The 21,503-nt window shown below is 37.2% G+C and overlaps 1 protein-coding gene and 1 non-coding gene across 3 annotated transcripts in view; one reads left to right on the top strand and one right to left on the bottom strand.

Moving 5' to 3' along the window:
• The window catches only part of LOC135703426 (coiled-coil domain-containing protein 102A), a 204,103-nt gene that overhangs the window by 99,844 nt on the left and 82,756 nt on the right, over nt 1-21,503 (top strand). The window lies entirely within an intron of this gene.
• Nucleotides 11,518-11,590, bottom strand: TRNAV-UAC (transfer RNA valine (anticodon UAC)). The gene has a single exon. It is a non-coding gene; the product is annotated as a tRNA-Val (tRNA).

The raw sequence follows: 21,503 nt of genomic DNA, 5'->3' as shown, positions 1-21,503 counted from the left end.
GATTTAATCGCACCAGATGGGAACAAACGGATTTGTTTTTCGTTATTCTAAACCATTAGAAGTTTATTCGTCAGGCAAAGTTTGGATTTCCTGTTTATAAGAGGATACAAACATTTTATATATTTGTTACATTTGGCTTGAATGTCCTCAATGTGATCATTAAAAGTTAATGTTTGGTCAAGTATAAATCCAAGATATTTCACTTGGTTTGACCAGGAAATTGAAACTCCGTTCATAGTGACTATGTGACTACTACTAGGTTTTAAAAAGGAAGCTCTAGGATTATGTGGAAATATTGAGTTTTGGAAGCTTTGGGAGAAATCTTCCATTTTTGTAAATAAGAAGAGAAAATATCTAAACTTTTCTGCAGTCTGCTGCAAATAACGCGAAGATTTCTTCCTTTAGCGGAAATTCCTGTGTCATCAGCGAACAAAGATTTGTGGCAACCCTGCACAGTGGTTCCTGGCTGGCCAAAACCTCAAAAAATATCGTTGTTATTTTTTTATTTCAATATTTTTTGATCATTTATACACATTAAGATTGAATGATTTGTACAGTTCTGTCGATAACATATTTTTTTATGGTTGTTATAGTGTAGCGATATCACATTTTTTTGAAAAAAAATCGAAATGTTTCTTGTTACTGTTTTGCTCAAATATAGCAAAAAATAATGTGTTTATCAACTTGGTTGCTTCAGAAGAAATGTTCCTCGGTTTATTTCACGTCAAATGGAAGAGTGTTTGCACTGTGACAGTTTCTCTTACAAAATAAGCAAAAATATACCTTTTTTGACACTTAGACTAAGCAAAACATATGACGGACACATCCGCCCACTATTCTTTAGTAATTAAAAGATAGCTAGAAATGTTAGCTTTCAGATAGGCTTTAATGTGTTTTGCGATTTTTTGCGAAAGATCTTGAAATTGGGAATAACAAGTAAAGTGTTCTTTGGAAAATATCCGTTTCATGGTTTTATAATCTGCGGTATATACGTAGCAAGCTGCATAATGCCTTTTTCAAAGCAAACCAACACGCAAACACATACACACACGCACCATATATCTATCTCTTATGGCTAATGAGTTATGATTTTTCTAAACAAGCAGGTTAGGGTGGCCCCTAGATAATCGGTATTCTTTAAATATATTTTTATACGTTAATTTCTTGTTAAATTTTTCACTCCTTGTGTTCTCAATCCCTAACCTGCCATCCATTTGTTACAATTTGTTACTTCTAACCTCGAGATAGCCGCGAGTAATCGGCCCCCGCTTTACTAACGGTTGTTTTAAGTAATTTTGTTACCTAAACAATGAATATCGACTCCGCAAAGCTACAGCAAATGAGCCTGGAAAAATAAACGCATTATTAAAAAAAAAAAACTTTAAGAACTTTTCATGACGCATATTTTTGCTAAGTTGTTATCTCTTTATTTGAAAATTTATGGCTAGTTTTTGCTGAAAAATATTACTTTTTTTTAAGTTAAATTAAATGCTTTAAATTGATTGATTGCTGAATTGATTGTTCCACAACTGTTTAGAACACTGATTTGGTCCATCTCAAATAAAAAAAAAGTTTGTATTTTTAATTCACCAATTTTATGGACCACCCTAATTTTACGAACATAGAAAGATTTTCCTATTTGCAACAATTTTGAGGTTTTGGCCAACTTTTGTTCTAGCGGGAACCACTGTGCCCTGTGGCAAATCAGGGAGGTCCGAAGTGAAAATGTTATACAATATAGGCCCAAGAATGCTACACTGAGGAACTCCTGCTCTAACAGGTAGTCGTTCAGATTTGGAATTTTGATAATTTACCTGCAGATTTCTGTCAGTTAAATAATTTTGAACTAATTTCATAATATAGAGTGGAAAATTGAACTTTTTCAATTAAGCAATCAAACCTTCATGCCAAACACTGTCGAATGCTTTTTCTATGTCTAGAAGAGCAACTTCAGTTGAAGAACCTTCAGATTTGTTTGAACGAATTAAATTGGTAACTCTTAAGGGTTGATGAGTAGTTGAATGCCCATGGTGAAATCCAAACTGCTCATCTGCAAAAATTGAGTTCGTATTGATGTGAAGCGCCATTCTATTAAAAACTATCTTTTCAAAAAGTTTACTTATTGAAGAAAGCAAACTTATTGGACGGTAGCTAGAAGCTTCAGCTGGATTTTTATCCGGCTTCAAAATTGGAACAACTTTAGCATTTTTCCATTTATCAGGAAAGTATGCCAAATGGAAACATCTGTTAAATATTTTTACCAAGAATGACAAGGTACTCTCTGGGAGTTTTTTGATGAGCATATAGAAAATTCTGCAGCTTTCATATTTTGAAATGTTTTAGTTATAGATCTTAATTCGTCCAAATCAGTCCCCCAGGAATCATCAAAAATATTTTCCCGAGAGAAAATATTCAGATAATCCCGAGCAACCTGATTCTCTATAGGACTAGTAAAACCCAATCTGAAATTATGGGAACTATCGAATTGCTTAGCAAGTTTCTGAGCTTTTTCCGAATTTGTGATCAAAATTTTACCACCTTCTTTAAGCGCTGGAATAGGCTTTTGAGGTTTTTTTTTCAAAATTTTTGTGAGTTTCCAAAAGGGTTTGGAACATGGGTCTAATTTAGAAACATTATTTTTAAAAGTTTTGTTCATCAGGGCAGAGAATCGCCTTTTAATTTGTTTTTGCAAATCTCGCCAGATAACTTTCATTGCAGGATCGCGTGTTCTTTGATATTGTCTCCGCGGACATTTTGGAGACGGATCTAGAGCTGAAGATCTTCGTCTATCATTATTGAATCGAATTTAACCTCGCATTTTGGTACTGAGGCAGCTATTGCTGCAACTATAGAAGTAGTCAGAGATTCAAGAGCATAATTAATTTGATCTTTGGTTTGCAAAGGAATGTTTGGATCGAAGCCATATTCCATAAAAGTTTGATATTGCTCCCAATCTGCTCTATGGTAATTGAAAGTAGAGCTGTTGGGATTAGACATTATTTCTTGGGATATTTCAAAAGTTATTGGAAGGTGATCAAAACCGGAGTCAGCATGGGTAACCAATTGGCTACAAAGTTGACATGAATCAGTTAAGACCAAATCAATAGTTGAGGGATTTCTTGCTGAAGAAAAGCATGTTGGGCTGTTTGGATATTGATAAGTGTAATAACCTGCAGAACAATCATCAAACAGAATATTACCATTGGAATTGCTTTGAGCATTATTCCATGAGCAGTATTTTGCATTAAAATCACCAATAATGAAGAATTTAGACCTATGACGGGTAAGTTTCTGAAGGTCACCCGTGAGAAAATTCTTTTGCTGGCCTACGCATTGGAATGGCAAACAGGCAGCTATAAACGTAAGTTGTCCAAATTTTGTTTCAACAGAAACTCCCAAAGTTTCAAAAACTTTGGTTTCAAATGAAGAAAGAATTTTATGTTTGATTTGTCTATGAACAATGATGGCAACGCCACCACAGGGTCCATCAAGACGATCATTTCTATAAATCAAGTAATTTGCGTCCTTCTTAACCTTATGGTCAGGTTTAAGGAACGTTTCAGTTGTAACGGCAATATGCACGTTATGAACTCTCAAAAAGTTAAATAGCTCGTCTTCATTATCGAGCATTCCAATTTAAAATATTTAATGATTTAAAATCCATTCCTGAATTTCAAAATCATGACAATATTGTTCGCAAATTTTACTCCAGTTTGAATAAAGGGTGTCCACGATGAAATTGCTACACTATGAAATTGCTCTAACTTTTTAACCGTTGGGTAGAATTTAATGAAAATTTGGGTGGATTTAGTTCATAGTGCATTATTTACATCCTGCAAGTTTTAAAGTCCTGTGATCAACTCGCGGAAATGGAGTCGAAAGAACAGCTCGTGCGTGATAAAATCTTGCGCATTCATCACGAGAACAAGGATCTCTCGCATCGTTCCATCGCTAAAACGTTGGGAATCGCGAATTCCACGGTGTCGCGAGTGATTAAGCGGTTCGAGGAACGGTTGACCACCGATCGGAAGCCCAGAAGTGAAGGAAAAAGTATTCCGTACAACACCAAAAATCACAACCGCGTAGTTGGGGCCTTCAACCGAAATCCGAACGCCTCCGTTAGGGATGTGGCTAAGAAGCTGCACCTAAGCCGAAGTTTTGTCCAGAAGGCCAAAACTAAGGCTGGGCTTCGAACGTTCAAGGTACAAAAGGCCGCTAATCGCGACGAGAAGCAGAACAAGTCCGCCAAAACCCGTGCCAGGAAGTTGTACCTCAACATGCTGACGAAAGTTGAATGCTGCATCATGGACGACGAAACATATGTGAAGGCCGACTTCAAACAGATCCCCGGCAACCTGTTTTTCACGGCCAAGGATAAGTTCAGCGTTCCGGAGCATGTCCGCACTCAGAAGATGTCAAAATTTGCGAAGAAATTCCTGGTTTGGCAAGCCATCTGCACGTGCGGGAAGCGGAGTGCACCTTTCGTGACCCAGGACACGATGAACGGACAGGTGTACATAAAAGAGTGCCTCCAGAAGCGGCTGCTTCCTCTCCTGAAGGCCCACAACGTCCCAACAATCTTCTGGCCGGATTTGGCCTCATGCCACTACTCCAAGGACGTGCTGAAGTGGTATGCGGACAATAAGGTCAATTTCGTGCCGAAAATGTTCAACCCTCCCAACACTCCGGAGCTCCGCCCCATCGAGAAGTACTGGGCGATTATGAAGCAGCACCTTCTTAAACGACCTAAGGTAGTGAAAACAGTCGAGGAACTGAAGAAAGTATGGGTTTACATGCAAAAAAACGGTTGATTCACAGGTTGTGCAGAATCTTATGGCCGGGGTTAAGGCCAAGGTGCGGGCATTTGCGTATGGACTGTAAATAAAATACGAGTAAAATGGTAAAATGAAGTTTAATAGTTATTTCTCAATCCCTGAAAATTTGATGGCAATCGGATGAAAACTCGAATTTTGCGAATAAATTTTGTGTGGGGGAATTTCATCGTGGACACCCTTTAGCATCAAACATGGAGTTAGTTTTAAGCATCAGTAATCATGTCAATTAATGATTTCTGTAAAAATACCATTTTAGGAGCAGTCAAAATTTTCAAAATTTGCGTTACAATTACGTTGGTTAGTATTTTGATTTTTTTTAGTAGGTATAGATGACAAATTTGAAGCAGGGGTGATATGTGTACCTACGGATATGAATGTAGAATTTGTTCCTCGCTGACCGTTGTTAACAGCAGATGAATTTGTACCTGGTCGGAAACGACCGAGAACGAGATTGTAGGATCGCTTTGCGCGAACAATTATTTTTTTTAAGGATGTTCCTTCACAGGAGAGTCGTCCTTCGCGTGAGAGTAATCACCACAATTCATGCATTTAGCTGGCATGTAGCTATTTTTAGTTCCGTGACCCCATCCCTGGCACTTGCGGTACTGGGTGAGGTTTTGGAAATTTCCTCCAGTCTTCTTGAAGTGTTCCCACTTCACTCGGACATGGAGCATAAGGCTAGCTTTTTCCAAGGTCTTAAGGTTGTTTAGTTCACTAGGCTTGAAGTGAACTAAATAAAACTCATTACAAATCCCGTTGTGCGAATCGCCATGACGGGATATCATTTTCATTTTGATTACTTGGAGTGGCACAACTCCAAGTAATTTTGCCAGTTCATCTTTGATCTGATCCAGGGATTCGTAAGTAAAAAAAATTGCTGCTTCTCAGTAAGATACTTGAAAAGACATTTAAATCCGTGCAAGGTTTCAGTCAATACACGGCATTCACCCCGACGTCCAATTTGCAGTGAAAACTTAAATTTCACGAAGTTCAAAAGTTCCGTGCGAAGAGCATGGAAATCGGAAGTGGTTATCACAATAGGAGGGATCTTTTCCTACTTGGCATTAAACCGGGAAAGTTTACTAGAATTTTTCATGGATAATGGATCATTCTCATCATCCGTGAGCAAATCAAATTGATTGCTCAAATTAATTTCATCAAAAGGGGATCAAGAGATTGTCATTTTCTTTTACGCTTAGGCGCCTTGGAGACAGTATTTTTTTTATTCAAATCGACTTTCAAGCAGATCACTATAAGAATCTGAAGGATCGAAGAGGAATTTTCCAAATCGATATCCAAGAAGGATTACCTCGGGTAGGGTCCAAACAAGGATCGAGGAGGAATAAGAGGTTGAACAAGGTAGAAATTTTACAGGTTGAGCGTTAAAAAGCGCTGTTTAAATTTGTTGTAGCAATTAAATACCTTCAGCAAAAAGCAAATAGACCCCCACGGCAAGAGAGCACGATGCGGACTGAAACTCTATTTCTTATATTTTTCTTTTATTTTATTTGATCTGCTGGTAGTAGTGAATTTTTAATAGAAAAAAATGCAGTGGAGAAACAAATCCCAAACTAGGCAGATTTATGGGTCGAAAAGGCGTCTGTACGACATCAACAGCGAACATACAGTTTTACAGGACGAGCATGTCACAGTCTCGTAAGTATACATTTGTTTTTCGATCAGCATGTATAAAACTAATGACTGTTACTTTCTATAGATCCTGCAACATTTTCAAAATGCGTACAAGACATGCTTCCAATTTGACCGGATTTGAAGAAGATGTTAATATATTCGTTGAATGCTACCAAAATCGTCCGAATACCATATAACCAAGCTTCACGCGAAGGAGTTTTGTACTGCAACTGGACAAGATTTGGGTGCTGTCGTTGACTACAATAGTGGTCATTCATTTTATAACACTTTGAGACTCATTAACTATATTCAGTTCTTAACATTGTTAATTTAAAAGCCTTAAGTTAACATACAAAGCCCTTTAGATTTCCAAAAATTAGCAACCGTTACAAATTATAACCAAAACATTAATATATAAAACACTCTACAATCGACATTTCATGTCATGGTACTTGCAAAATAAACATATGTGAGGGCAAGTCACTGTTTTTAGTGAGATTAATTCAGTTAAGTCTTTAAGAGGGCTTAACCCGTAAAGTACCAGGACGATCGAATTTTTTTCAACACACTCGTTCTCAGCAATGCCTCATCCGATTTTCATAAACTTTGGTTTTTATTCAAGGGAATAGTTGAACTAACTTTTGTCGTACGTACCGCCCCCTTAGGACCCTCCTCGTTTTTCGGAGATGCAAATATATCTGTGTTTGTTTGTACTTTTTAAACCAGTTTGACCAGATGTTTAAAATGTTCACTCGAATAGGTTGTCTGGTGCATCAAATGATATCAGATAGATGAAATATGATTAGTAAGACTGAATTTAGATATTTCCATAACCTATGGCTACGATATTATCGGTACCTGAAGTCCTGGAAATCGATTCTGTAGGATATAGTAATATCTCAGGCAAACGTATCTTGTGGCATGTCAAATCATGTCAAATAGGTAGAATCAAGTGAATGAAGATGATTTCAGATGATTTTGGCCAGTTTGGCATCGGTTCCGGAACGCGGATCTGTGAATTCCGGCGAACGGTTTGTTGGAATATAATTTCATTGAGGTTAAGATATCATATTATGCCAAAATGACAAGCTATGATCACTGAAATCAGGTTGTAGTGTATCTGATGACATATGGACACATTGGCATCGATTCCGGGAAATCCGTGGAATCCGGTTTTATACCCCAAAAGAAGCAAAAACCGCGATAGAGCGGGTGAGAACCAGAGGAGCCAAGAACGAAGCCTGACAACGGTAGTCGGTTCTAGAGAAGGAAGTAAACCGCAATTGCAGACGGGACAAGCGAGTGTGGGTGCATTCCCTGACCGAAGAAGGAGAGAATGCCGCAACAACCGACGATATCCACCTCCTCTGCGATATATCATGACGTCTGATTGGAGCAATGATGAATCCAAAGAAAACTATGAAAGACGCGACTGGATAGTTGCTTACTGCTCCCAGTAACCAGCTGAAACGTTGGAATTGTAATATTCACTTGGGCTTGTTATGTTGCACTCCTTGGAATATTTCAGCCAGGACCATTAGTTCAAAATTACTTCTGGAGAACCTGGATCAGATCCCGTATGAAGGAATGTGTTCACAATTTCCTGAATGATTGGCATTGTAATATTCACATGGGATTGCTATGGTAATTTAAATTATAAAATATTTTAGCCACGTTAATTGCACTGGAATTATTTCCGGAGAACCTGAATCAGATCGCGGATGGTCATACTCTTTTGAATATAAATGACTTCCGGAGCACCAAGATCAGATCCTGGATGGTGGCTACTGTCCTCAGATTATTTGCATTAGGGACGATCCATTTATTATGTCACGCAGAATTGAGAGAAAACTAACCCCCTCCCCCCTTTCGTTATGTTTTCCTATACCAATACCATTATAATGCATTGCTTGTCACATAATCATGATTTGACATGTCACAAGATACGTCCTACGTCCTACAGAATCGATTTCCGGGACTCCGGGTACCGATAATATCGTAGCCATACGTTATGGAAATATCTAAATTCAGTCTTAAAGGGTGATACGGTCAAAATTTGGTCAAGGGAAAACGCGTGTAAATCGGTGAAATCGTTTATTTAAAAAATCAAATTAAATTTCTTTTTCAAGTTCAATTAGTCTAAAATTCAGGAAAAATATTCAGTTAGGCTTCCGCTTTTCCAAATCCGAATTGCCGGGCCTTACGCTTGACCCCTGCCATCAGATTTTGTACAGCCACCTGTCCACCTTCTTCGCCGCAGAAAGCCAGTTTGCCTTGAACTGCTGCTCGCCCTTAGCAGTTTTTTTGGTCTTCTTTAGGTTCCGCTTGACAATAGCCCAGTATTTCTCAATTGGGCGGAGCTCTGGCGTGTTGGGAGGGTTCTTGTCCTTGGGAACCACCTGCACGTTGTTGGCGGCGTACCACTCCATGGCCTTTTTACCGTAATGGCAAGATGCCAAATCCGGCCAAAACAGTACGGAACAACCGTGTTTCTTCAGGAAAGGCAGCAGACGTTTATTCAAACACTCTTTCACGTAAATTTCTTGGTTGACAGTCCCGGAAGCTATGAAAATGCTGCTTTTCAAGCCACAGGTACAGATAGCTTGCCAAACCAGATATTTCTTTGCGAACTTTGACAGTTTCATGTGCTTGAAAACATCTGCTACCTTTCCCCTTCCTTTTGCCGTATAAAACTCCTGTCCCGGAAGCTGCTTGTAGTCGGCTTTGACGTAGGTTTCGTCGTCCATTACCACGCAGTCAAACTTCGTCAGCATCGTCGTGTACAGCCTCCGGGATCGCGCTTTGGCCGTCGTATTTTGTTTATCATCGCGATTTGGAGTCACTACCTTCTTGTAAGTCGATAGTCCGGCTCGTTTTTTGGCTCGATGCACGGTTGTAGACGATACACCCAGCTTATTTGCGGCATCTCGGAGAGAGAGGTTAGGGTTTCGCTTGAAACTACCGGCAACTCTCTTTGTCGTCTCAGCGGCTTCCGGTTTTCGATTTCCCCTCGATCCAGACTTCCTGGCTGTCGACAAACGTTCCCCAAACACTTTAATTACATTTGTAACGGTTGATTTGGCAACTTTTAGCGATTTTGCCAACTTTGCGTGCGAGTAGCTCGGATTTTCGCGATGCGCGAGCAAAATTTTGATACGCTGCTCTTCTTGTTTGGACGGCATTTTGACAACTGAAGAGTGAATTCCAAAATCAAAATAGGAGCAACATTCTACACACACACACCTTCAAAATGAGGGGTGTACAGGTTTTTTATATGCAAAATTGAAAGAAATACGTCAAGTTGATATTGACCAAATTTTGACCGTATCACCCTTTACTAATCATATTTCATCTATCTGATATCATTTGATGAACCAGACAACCGATTCGCGTGAAAATTTTAAACATCTGGACAAACTGGTTAAAAAAGTCTGGTCTCCGAAGAACGAGGAGGGTCCTAAGGGGGCGGTACCTACGACAAAAGTTAGTTCAACTATTCTCCTTGAATAAAAACCAAAGTTTATGAAAATCGGATGAGGCATAGCTGAAAACGAGTTTGTTGAAAAAAAATGTTCGTCCTGGTACTTTACGGGTTAACTCGAAAATGCGCCCTGCGATATATTTTTTTTAAATTTGTTCCAGAGATGCAGAATGATCTAACGAATCGAATGGTATAGTTACTATTGTTGGAACTCAATTTTCGATAATAACGGTCAGAGGAGCATCGTGGCAGCAGTTTGCTGGTCCGTACGAAATTTAGTTCGCGTAATATACGAATAAGGCGTAATATTAGCATTTTGCCAGATGACAGGCAATACGAGTGTTTCGTAGAATTTCTATAAACTGCGTTTTAGGTACGAAACCCATTTTTACAAATCGAGCGTAAGAGAATTAACGAAAAAATATTTTCAGTGAATCACAGCTCTCGATAATTTTGAGCCACCGTCAGTGAAGAAAACCGCTGTCCATGAAGCATGGGGCTGTAGTAAATCGACCCAAATATGGTTGAATCGTGAATACAATGTATTGTAGAAATGCCAGATAATTTTCGAATGCCTTTATGGGTGCTGATGTATCTAAAACAGGATGCGTCATTATGCAATATGGTAACATGGCCGGTGTCATATATCCAAGGCATTGCATTTCTTGATTATTATCGCTGCCCTACAACGTTTAGAATTTCTTAGCCATATGATCAACAGAAAACACCTCAACTGGACAGCAATAAATCACACATCAATCATACGCTCCGGCGCACGTGTTACCACACAAGATACATTTCGCTTCTGGATAGTACACGCTTTTTGTCGCTATCTTGAACCCCATAAATAATACAAACTTGTTGCCGGGTTCATTCTTACTAAGGAAAATAGAACGTCGTAAAGAAAAACTGCCCGCGAAGAAAATTTCCATATAATAAAGTTTATGACGCGTGAAGGTTGACCTATTCGAGTTTTTCCATCCGTCAATCCCATCAAAAGGTCAGGAAAATCTCCTCTAATCGTCGTCGTGTTGCGCTTATCACGGTAGCATTTATCTGAAACATGAGATTTCCAAGCTGATAATAATCGCTGTTGTCCAATTGTCACCCGTTGATATCGCGTGCAAACGTGCCACAAAAACTACTCAATTGTTGTGTTGTTCTTCTGTTCGTACTAAACATGACGAACATACCCATGTAGGGAGATACAGTAGATCATAAATTTCATCTCGAGTGCTCTTAGGTGAACATAGTCTTATAAAAGTGTTTCGTAAATCTAAATTGAGGGGGTTAGAAGGAAAGGGGTGTAAGTGACTTTGATCGATTATCTTCATTGACTTTCTCTTTCGTTAATAATTCGGCTGCAAACACATTCCTTGATTCGTGTGCCATTCTAGATGCTAGATGAGAACCTCCTTTATCAAACTATGTGGTAGAAATAGCGCAAAATCTTTTTTTAAAACTGTGGCTATCAAAAGAGGAAGTCGATGGAGAGAATCGATCAAAGTCACTTACACCCCTTTCCTTCCCCTCAATTGTTATCGTTTTCGATCGAGAGCAAAAAAGATTTGGTTCCATCCAGGATCGAACTGGAGACCTTCTGCGTGTAAAGCAGACGTGATAACCGCTACACTATGGAACCTGTTGTGTTAGTCCGTTGCCTAGGGAGTGTTTTTAATTAAATCGGTTGTTGCTACGGACGAGATGAAAATAACGAATCAGGGGGATATGGAACGACGAACGTTACGGCAACATATGCGCATGCGCGTACACTGATGCTATTCTTAGCGAGCAGGCATGGCGCAGACAGTGGCAATACAAATGAATGGACGAAACCGGTTTCTTGATGGTATGAGAGAATAACTCGCTCTGTAACGGTGTGTATCGTACGAAAGCTTCACTGTGCTGAATTTCGCTGAATTGAGATTCAGCTTTTTAGTGGTTGAATTGAAGCTCGAGTGTCATCGTAGGAAGCTTTAATTATCGAAATAATCGGTAAACGGTGAATATTACAGATTTTTCGGTAAACAAAAGTACGTTTACCGAATTTAGTAAAATGTGAATACATGTACGGTAATTTGTTTATTAAATTGACGAACTCGTAAAATCAATTACAGAACAGTCTGTAAAATGATGCAAACGAATTAGGAAAAAAAAATACCGAACATATTGCAAGTTCCAAACTTGTTTACCGGACTCCTGTAAATTATTTCAAGCTGTCAAATCAAGATGCAAACCCTGTTCAACTGTAACTGTAGTCATGCTTGGCATGCACAGTTGTACACACCAACTGCTCATTTGGTAATAACTCAGGCATAACATTTGAAAACGGCACAAAAGCATTTGTAAACAAACTTTGTAATGCCCTTTACACGCGAACAAAAGTACGCTTACGCAAACCAATACCACTTTCGGAAAGGTGATAGTTGCCCCTATCCGATGATGTTGTTGGTTTGCGTGGGCTTACTTTGGTTCGCGTGTAAAGGGCCTTAAAAAGTTTGTTTACAAATGCTTTTGTGCCGTTATCAAATGTTGTGCCTGAACTTTTCACTAAGATGTTGAAATTTATTTTTCTTTAAAGTAATTGATAGATTAGGCTCATAGTTTACTATAGATATGTGAAGATTAGGTAAAGCTTAACATTTGAATCAACACTAATCAATTTAACACTTAAATTCCGAGATGTGTAGTGAGCATTTCTCACCTCATTTTTACAACGAAAAAAACAAATACAGCTTACTACTAGCATTAAAATCTCCTTTTTTTTACATATCTATAACAAGCTTACACTCTATTATATCTACTGCTTCAAAAAGAACTATGTTCAGTCAACTGTGTGCAAAGTTATTATCAAATGAGTAGTTCGTGACCAAAACTGTATATGCCAAGCATGACTGTAGTTAAATTTCACCTATAAAAGTGAGTAGTGGACTGTGAACAGAAAATTCCGGTGGAAATTTGAGCAACACCGTTGATGGAGCAGGGCTGGTAGCACTTTTTTTCAAGTCAGTCACTAAAAAGTCGCTTTTTTAAGGCCAAGTCACTCAAGTCACTTTTTCTTGTAATAAGTCACTATTTTCAATTTTTTTAGCGTGAATTTATTTCAAAATTGATTATTCTTTGCGTTGTAACGTTTAATCGTCTTTCTCTATATACAGGATGTATACTCATATTTCTGGATAAAATTACCTGAGTTTTCCAAGAAAGTAAGTCCAAGATCTAAAAATATTCAATGTCTTGAAGTTTCGTATTCCATGTACACGTTCAAGATATTGAAAATATTCAAAGTGCCAGAATTAGGTAAAGAAATAAATTATTTATTTCAAGTTCGTAATTAACTTTATGAAAGACTAGAGATCTTCAATACAGTTCCATCAACTTTACAACAATTGTAGGAACTTTGGAGAAGTTCTGAGAAATGAAAGGAAATGCTGAGAATTTCAGTGAAGCTCTATAAACAAACTGCAGAAACATAAGGGAAGTTAACACACTGAAAATATGGGATCCTCACTGGAAGCTGTAAGAACCTCAAAGCGGTTATGTTAGCATCCGAGACTTTTCAGGAACTTTTATGAAGTTCCTAGAATTACTGAGAGCTTCACATGTGTCAAGCGGACTTGAGAAATTTAGGGGTATTGTGCAAATTTTTAAGAAGTTCTAAGCACCTCAGAGAAGCTAGATAGATTAAAAACCTATAATAGTAAATTTAGATATATACAAGATAGTTCCATGATGTGCTGAAAAATAAATCAAGAACTCTTAAAATTTTCCGCGAATTTCGGGGAAGTACAGAGACCTTCAGAGAATGTATGAAAACTTCAGAAATATTTCAGAAATTTCACAGAAGTCCAGAGAATTTCAGGGAAATTTAAAGGTGTTTACGGGAGTTCTATTTATTTCCGAGCAGAACCGAGATCTTCAATAGAACTAAGAGCTTTATGGAAGCTTCGAGAACGTCAAGACAGGTCAGAGAATCAAAGGGCAGTTCAAATAATTTCAAGGAAATATTAGAAACCTTAAAGAAGTTTTGAGAAACTCAGTGAATTTCCGAAAACTTCTGCAAAGCTCCGAGAGAATTCCTGAAAATTGTATGAACGTCCGGAAAATGTTCGAGTATTTTAAGGGTGTTGGAGATTTCAAGAACTTAAAAAAATGCGAAAATTTAGCTAAGTTGATTAGAACATCAACGAAGTTCCATTAATAAAAAAAAAGTGAGAACTTTTAGCAAGCAGCGATATCTTCAAGAAATTTCAGAGAACTAAATTTAGATATTTTCAGATTGTTTAATGATATTCAGCGAACTTCCGAGTACTTCGAGGACGATCAGATAGCTTCAGAATAATCATATTAACATAAGCAAATTTGCAGCGACTTACAAGGAGTTCCGTGGAATAATAGGGTCGGACACGATTATCCGGAGTATCGATTTTTTTTTCACTCCGGATAATCAAATTCTCCGGATAATCGAATCACAAAAAAAAATCAAATCTGCAATTAAAGAACGTAATGTTTTTTTGTTATTTTATTTGGCGTAGCCAGAAATTATTTCAAGGGAAGCAAAAAATAAATTAGCCAATTATCCGCATAGAAAATAACTATTTCTGGTACAGTTCAACCTTTACCTACATTTTACCAGCTATGTTAACCTTGTACAAAAAGGTTCTGCTATTGTTATGGAATGTAATGAACATCAAAAAACATTACTTTCTAATGTTACAGTTACTAGTATGCTCCAGAAACATTTTGTTATGGTCCCTTAATCATATTGAATTGTTTTAAAACGTTACGAGGAAAACCAACACACTACATTTTTTTGTTTACCTTTTTCAAGTCGATAAAGTAGAAAAAGTAACGCTTTATGCGTTACATCTGTCATTTGATGGATGAATTCCCCCGAGGCGACGTGACGCGCCACGCGCTATTGTGTAACGGCCTTCACACCGACACTTATTTTGACAATCGTAGGAGTGTAATGTCGTTTTCGTTTTTACTACACTACACCGGTGTAGTGTAAGCAGCAATAAGCACGAGTCACTGACAGTTCATCATCCTTTATTTGTAAACAAAGGTGCAACCGATAGCTACACCCTAAAATTTTTCGGTGTTCGGCGGTGTAGCACCGGTGTAGCTACACCGCAAAAACGAAAACGACATAAGTGTAGGTTATTTCATTTTGTGCAATTTGTTCTTTGTGTTATGTAGTGGTGTTTCCGGCTGTTGCTTTCGGACAATTCAAATTCTAAAAAATGGTGAAAGTTGCAATGAAAGGAAAGAGGAGCAGAATTGTCCTGACGTTTGCTACAAAAGTAAAAATTTTGCAAGATCTCGACAGAGGGCAACCTATGATCGAAATAAGGCGGAAGTATAACATCGCTGAATCGACTGCATACGACCCAAAGAAAAACAAGCTGAAAATCATGGAACAGATCGCACAGCGTCAACTTCGGATGAGTAAGCCTTTTGAAATTTATACGATGCACATGTTCTCATATAAATTCATAATCTGTAGACAAACGGAAAACCTTCAAAAGGGCTAAATATCCTCTACTCGACGAAGCTCTGTTCATTTGGTTTCTTAAGAAACGTGAATGCCATATCCCTGTTAGCCAGGATATGTTGACGGTTCAGGCAGTGAAACTGTACGGAAAGTTGTACAACGATGAGAAGTTCAAAGGGAGCCGTGGATACATCGTGAATTTCATAAAACGACACAACATCAGGTTTCTGAAAATAACGGGAGAGAAACGAGAACGGGCTTAATTTCAAATGTACTCCTTCGTCAACATATGTCACAACGGACGAATCATCAGCTCCAGGAAGAAAGGGTAACAAGGAGCGTGTGACGTTTATGCCTTGCGCAAATGCCGATGGTTCGTTCAAACTTCCGCTTATGATGATTGGAAAGTCAAAACGACCAAGAGCATTGAAGAACGCCCATGAGCTGCCCGTATACTATGCCTCGTCAAAAAATGCCTGGATGACCCGGCAGTTATTTAAGGATTGGTTTTTGAAGGAGTTTGTTCCTAAGGTATCGACATTTTTGGAAGGTGCTAAACTGCCGGTAATGGCCATCTTAGTGTTGGACAACTGTTCCGCACATTGCAGCGCCGATGAGCTTAGAACTGCAGATGGAGCCATCTCTACGATCTTCCTACCACCAAACACAACAGCCTTGTTGCAGCCAATGGACCAAAACGTCATCCAGATGGTCAAGTCCAACTACAGGCAAAAGCTTATGCGTGAGCTTCTTGGACGCCAAGGAGAATTCGATGGTCAAGAGAATCAACATCAAGGATGCTATGTTTTGGGTAGCCGAGGCTTGGGACGAGGTACCGGCTGATTCCATTGCCAAGTCATGGAAAATTCTGTACATAGCACCAGAATTCGATGATGAAGATGGCATCCCGTTGGCGGTTGTACGAGAACGCTTACTTTCGATTCAGCAGAAATTGATGGACCAGGACAATACCGTACACGAAAAGGACGTGGAGTTTGACGTCCTGAACGACGATGATATTGTGAACATCGTTTTGCACCCGAACACATCGTTCTACGATGGCGAAAATACGTTTTCAACTGTTGAGGGAGCAAATGCTTCATCAGTTTTGGAACCACACCAGATTGATGTGGATGACGAATCTGAAAATTGTGTTTCAAATGAAACACCTTTATCGGGAATCGATCAAGTAATTGCTTGGACAGAGGAAAACGGACTTCCATTGGAAACACAGTTCCTGCTGCGAGAAGTACGTAGAAATGTTCTAGAGAAAATAATTGATTCACGGAATGTAATTGTTTGATTTTTATATCTCTTGCTTTGTTACTTTCATGCATATCACTACTCAAGAAGTTGTTTTTGTTTTTCCTGAAATAAATTGATTTACTGAACGTAAACGTTTGATTTTTTTTTCATGCTTTGTTACTGGACGAAGAAATTTGTTTTATTCTTAAATAAACAATAAGTTGCCTGACAAGTGTTACTAGTTTATTTAACCATGATTATTGTATTGAAAAAACCACGAAGCTCTAAGACCCTCCTCTTGGCTAGTTTTTGCACCTTGCTTTTGGGGGGCGGGCTTAATTTCATGCTTTATAGTGGAGTGTTGGAGATGGTAGGTTTATGGCCGGCGTTGCTGGCTCATGTCGCAATAGAATGGCGCCATGGGCAGGCAATGGGAATTACTAAGCATCCCCTCTCTGATAAACCACTGCATGAGAGAACCAAAGATCTAGTCTAGCAGTGATAGTATCACACTTATTACTCCTTTAATTAGGAGCCGCGTTGTAATACGCTTACGTATAGGCACTGACGTTGGGTGTGATACTGGCGGGTTTTGCTGCAAATCACTCTTATTTTATTTATTTTTTATTTAGGGAGGAAACCAAAATTAATCAACTTGCCAACATAGGCTATCATATTTATATTGGTGGCACTCTTTAAATGATAATAAGCCTTTTTTCTCACTTTGGTTGTCTCGCACGGCTTTCGGAATTCGCGCGGTTTTCGTAACTTACATAATTTAGATATTTCGTTCAAAACGGATTTACTTATTCAATCGGTTTACTACGCGGATGTATCTACGCGCACACGTCACAGCATTTTTTCTATAACTATCTTGAAACAATACACATGGAATCCAGTGTCGAAGCTGCCAACATAGGCTAGTCCTTTTGCTGCATTGTCAAAGATAGAAGCAAAATTTATTCAAATGGGTCAAGTCTTGAAAACTTAGCTGTCACGCAGCTCCAGCTTGACACCCAATAATAAAAAAAAACCGCGAAGCTCTAAGACCAATTTTATGAATTGACCATTTTTACGGTTGTTCCGGATCTTCCAGAGGGTCACCCTGTGGTGTTCAGAGTCCATTTTCCGAATATAATTCTCGAAGAATGTCACTATTGAGTCCTGCAATCAATAAAATACCATCAACGAGTGTAGAAAACAGTTCACCTCAAACGATACTAATTGAATTCTACAGGCTGACAAAATCGGGTCACCACTGTATTCAAATTATGAATGAATATAAAATAAATATATTCATTTGAATTAATTAATTTTTATATACACTGCAGATAACCGAGTTTCAATATACAAAACAACCCCTCTTTCAGCCCCCTCCTCTAAGCTACATCCAATATTGGTAAAATAATGATATTGTATATTGTAATACTTAATTATTTCAAATGTCTGCATAAAAACTAAAAAAAAAAAACGCAAAATAAAAATACTCCGGATAATCGAGTCTAAAATTCCGGATAATCGAACCCCGGATAATCGAGTCTCCGGATAATCGAGTCCGACCTGTATTCCAAAAATTCTATGATTGATCCTAAAACGTCAGAAGCGTCAGGAAATCATGAATATATCTCAGAAAATTTGCTGGATTATTAAACAAATTTAGAGAACTTCAGGTAAGCATAGAAAAGTTCAGGGAAAAGTGAGCGTTATTAATGGTTTTAATACTTAAAGAACATTTTCGAAACTTCAAGGCAAATTAATTAATTTTAGTAAAGTTGCGGGTTCTTAAAAAATACTTATAAATTCAGGGCAGTCTAGAGAACTTTAAAGAAATGCAGTAATCGTTTAGGCACCAGGAAAGTCTAGACTATCGAAGAAGTTTTAAATTAGTGTCGATAATTTAAGGGAAGTTTTATGAACTTCAGAAAAATCTTGAGAACTTCAGAACTATATTAATTATTTCGTTCTAATTCCATGAAAATTGCGAAAGCACAAAAGTTCCATAAATTTAGAAAAAACTTCGGAAATTTCACAGAAGGACAGTGGTCTTCAGAAACCGATTTTTTTTAATGTATTTCTTACTGAAGATTAATCCACTGTGAATCTTTAAAGTACAAAGTGTGAATGAAAATAACGAGAAAAATTAAATGGTTGTATTTTAAAATTTATTATTTGCTTTAAATTATCCTTAGTAAGATATTTTTAAATTCTTTGAGACTTCCAGGTATTTTGAGGAAACAAAAATTTTCCTAAGTATTCCCGGTTTTCCAGATTTTTGAAGTTAGTAATTAATAAACTAATAAACTACACGTCGGTATGGTTATAAACTTTCTATTGAATCTTTCGGCTTAAAGGTTCATATGGTTCATAAGTGTTTATGAGATAGTAATTGAATAAGTCTAAAACATCAAACATTTATTTGATGCAACTTCTCTTAGGTCACTTTTTAGTCACTATTTTTACAACTATTAGTCACTATTTGGTCACTTATTTATTCAACATGGTCACTAAAATCACTATTTCTGGCAGCAGTGATCGCTACCAGCCCTGTATACAGGATAACCCAAATATTTCATAAGAAAATGCTGACGTAGTAAATGTTACCCAACAAACATTGGAAGTAGAATAAGAGCTTATTCAGTCAAAAATATGGTTCTTCAGCTAAAAGATTGCTTATTCAGCTTTTAATGAGCACAAATTGTTTGTTGGATTATTGTTTTTCACACACTAACAATGATTCTGTGCGTTTATGCTGGGCTGATGAAGATTTAACTACTGAGTAAAAAGTCAATGCACGCATTTTCGTAATGCAGTTGTTCACATTGGATCATAATTTTAAATACGTAGAACTTGCAAATATAATAGTACAAAGAGAACTTTTTTTCAAATTGATCGAAAAACCAATAAAATTAAAAACATCGACGATATTTGTTTTGCGGAAAGGTTCATTACAAATTACTGAATCGTTCGATAAAAAAATCACCGACCTCTTTAACGGACGTCCATCCGGTGGACCATCCTATAGTTCCCAGTTCCAAATTCCAGTCAAAACTCAGAGTTAATTGTAATAAGACGTCTATAGGGTGGCCAGTGAATTTTCATTTTGAAATACCGTAAATTGTGGTATCTTTCATAATGCGGGTAACTTTGATAGTATAATATAAAGAATAAATTTACTCGCTGTGCTTTTTTCCAAATTGTAGTTTAGGGTATTCCCGTTGATATGGTATATAGTTTTTAAATAGTGTGTGTTACATATTTTACAAAAATATTAATAAACCATTTTCGTGTTTTTCGCCTTTTTGAAAAAGCACTCAAACCATCACTTATGAAATGTATTTCCGATGCAGCCATCACAAATTCATGTTGTATTCTTATTGCTTATGAAGTTTCCTGATGATATACTCATTCAAAGTTTCATATTTAAAGAACTAAATTGTTTGAGTTTCACTCATTTTTTTTCTACATTCATCGAGCATTATCAAAGTAACCAAAAATCAAAATACTGAAGTTCGGTTACAAAACTAAAAAAATAGTGCAAATGCTTTAATTTTCATTCAACATATTACTAACTAATTAACTCTTGAATCCCCAGTAATAAAAAATAATAAAATTTTAAAAACTGTCATTGCTGTAAAAAAATATTTAGAATATACTTTAAAAAACTATCAATGTTACCCCGTTTTACGGTACCTGTTTTTTTCCCGGTTGTTAATATTCAACAAAAAATGAAATAGTACACATTTTATAAAACGCGGCCAACTGTAAATTTTCGGATAAAACAACAAAAAAGGTTATCTTTTATTTAATTCCACTTAATTAACTTTGGTATCCATTACAGATACGTATTTCGACTACAATCCGCAGTCTTCATCAGTGTCATTCCCACTAAAAAATTGATCAAAATCTAACCCCCTAGGGGTTCTTTAGTGGGAATGATACTGATGAAGACTGCAAATTGTAGCCGAAATACGTATCTATCATGGATACCAAAATTAACTAAGTAGAATTATATGGAAGCTAACCTTTTTTGCTTTTATTTAAGCATTCCGCTAACAACCCAATTTCATTACTTCATTAAATTTTTGGAGGTTATTTGTGGGAAAATAACAATTTTCGCGACTTAAGATTTGGAGCAAAAATAATTCAAATGTGAGATTTTGAAAAAAAAAATCAAGATAACAGATTTGAAAAAAAAAAAAAATCTTATATATGGGTCGTGGAGTTATAATTGTCAAGGTTCTGAGACGTGGAAGCATTTTAAGGGTTATAACAAATTACAGAACAATCTATAGAATCTTGTGGACAAACCCTGGATTTTTTAGTAAAAATTAAAAGTATTCAAAGTGTTAATTTCAAACAAATATTGAGGAGCATTACCACATAATTTTCGAAGGGAAAATTTCTGACCAGAATTCCAGAATTATTCTGACATGAAACCCTTAGAAATTGTTGGAAAGAATTTGGAGGGATTTCTGTGCAGAAGAATGCAAGTTCCTAATTAAATTCTTAGGTAATTTTAGAAAATTTCAAAAGGAGATGAATCCAAGAGAATTATTATGAGAATTCAACAAAAAAAGAGAGTTCTAAGAGTGTTCCGGGGATAATTTCTACCCTAATGCGAAAAATTCATCACAGAGATTCAACAGTTGGAAAGAAATTCTTTAAAATACTCCAAGGGGTTTTTAAATAAAATTTCAAAATATTTCTGCTGCTTTGAATAGAAAATTTGGAAAAGAATTTCAAAGGAATCAAAGTCTCCGAATAGGTTTAAGGCAATTCTAAGGATTCCAATCAAATTCTTAGAAGGAGTTTC

The sequence above is a fragment of the Ochlerotatus camptorhynchus genome, unplaced genomic scaffold (assembly GCF_037179485.1).
Source record: "Ochlerotatus camptorhynchus isolate MF236.1 unplaced genomic scaffold, CSIRO-AGI_Acam_v1.1 ptg000213l, whole genome shotgun sequence".
In the NCBI taxonomy this organism is placed as follows: domain Eukaryota; kingdom Metazoa; phylum Arthropoda; class Insecta; order Diptera; family Culicidae; genus Ochlerotatus; species Ochlerotatus camptorhynchus.
Note: the sequence above shows the minus strand (reverse complement) of the source record. Positions and strands in the feature narration are given on the sequence as shown.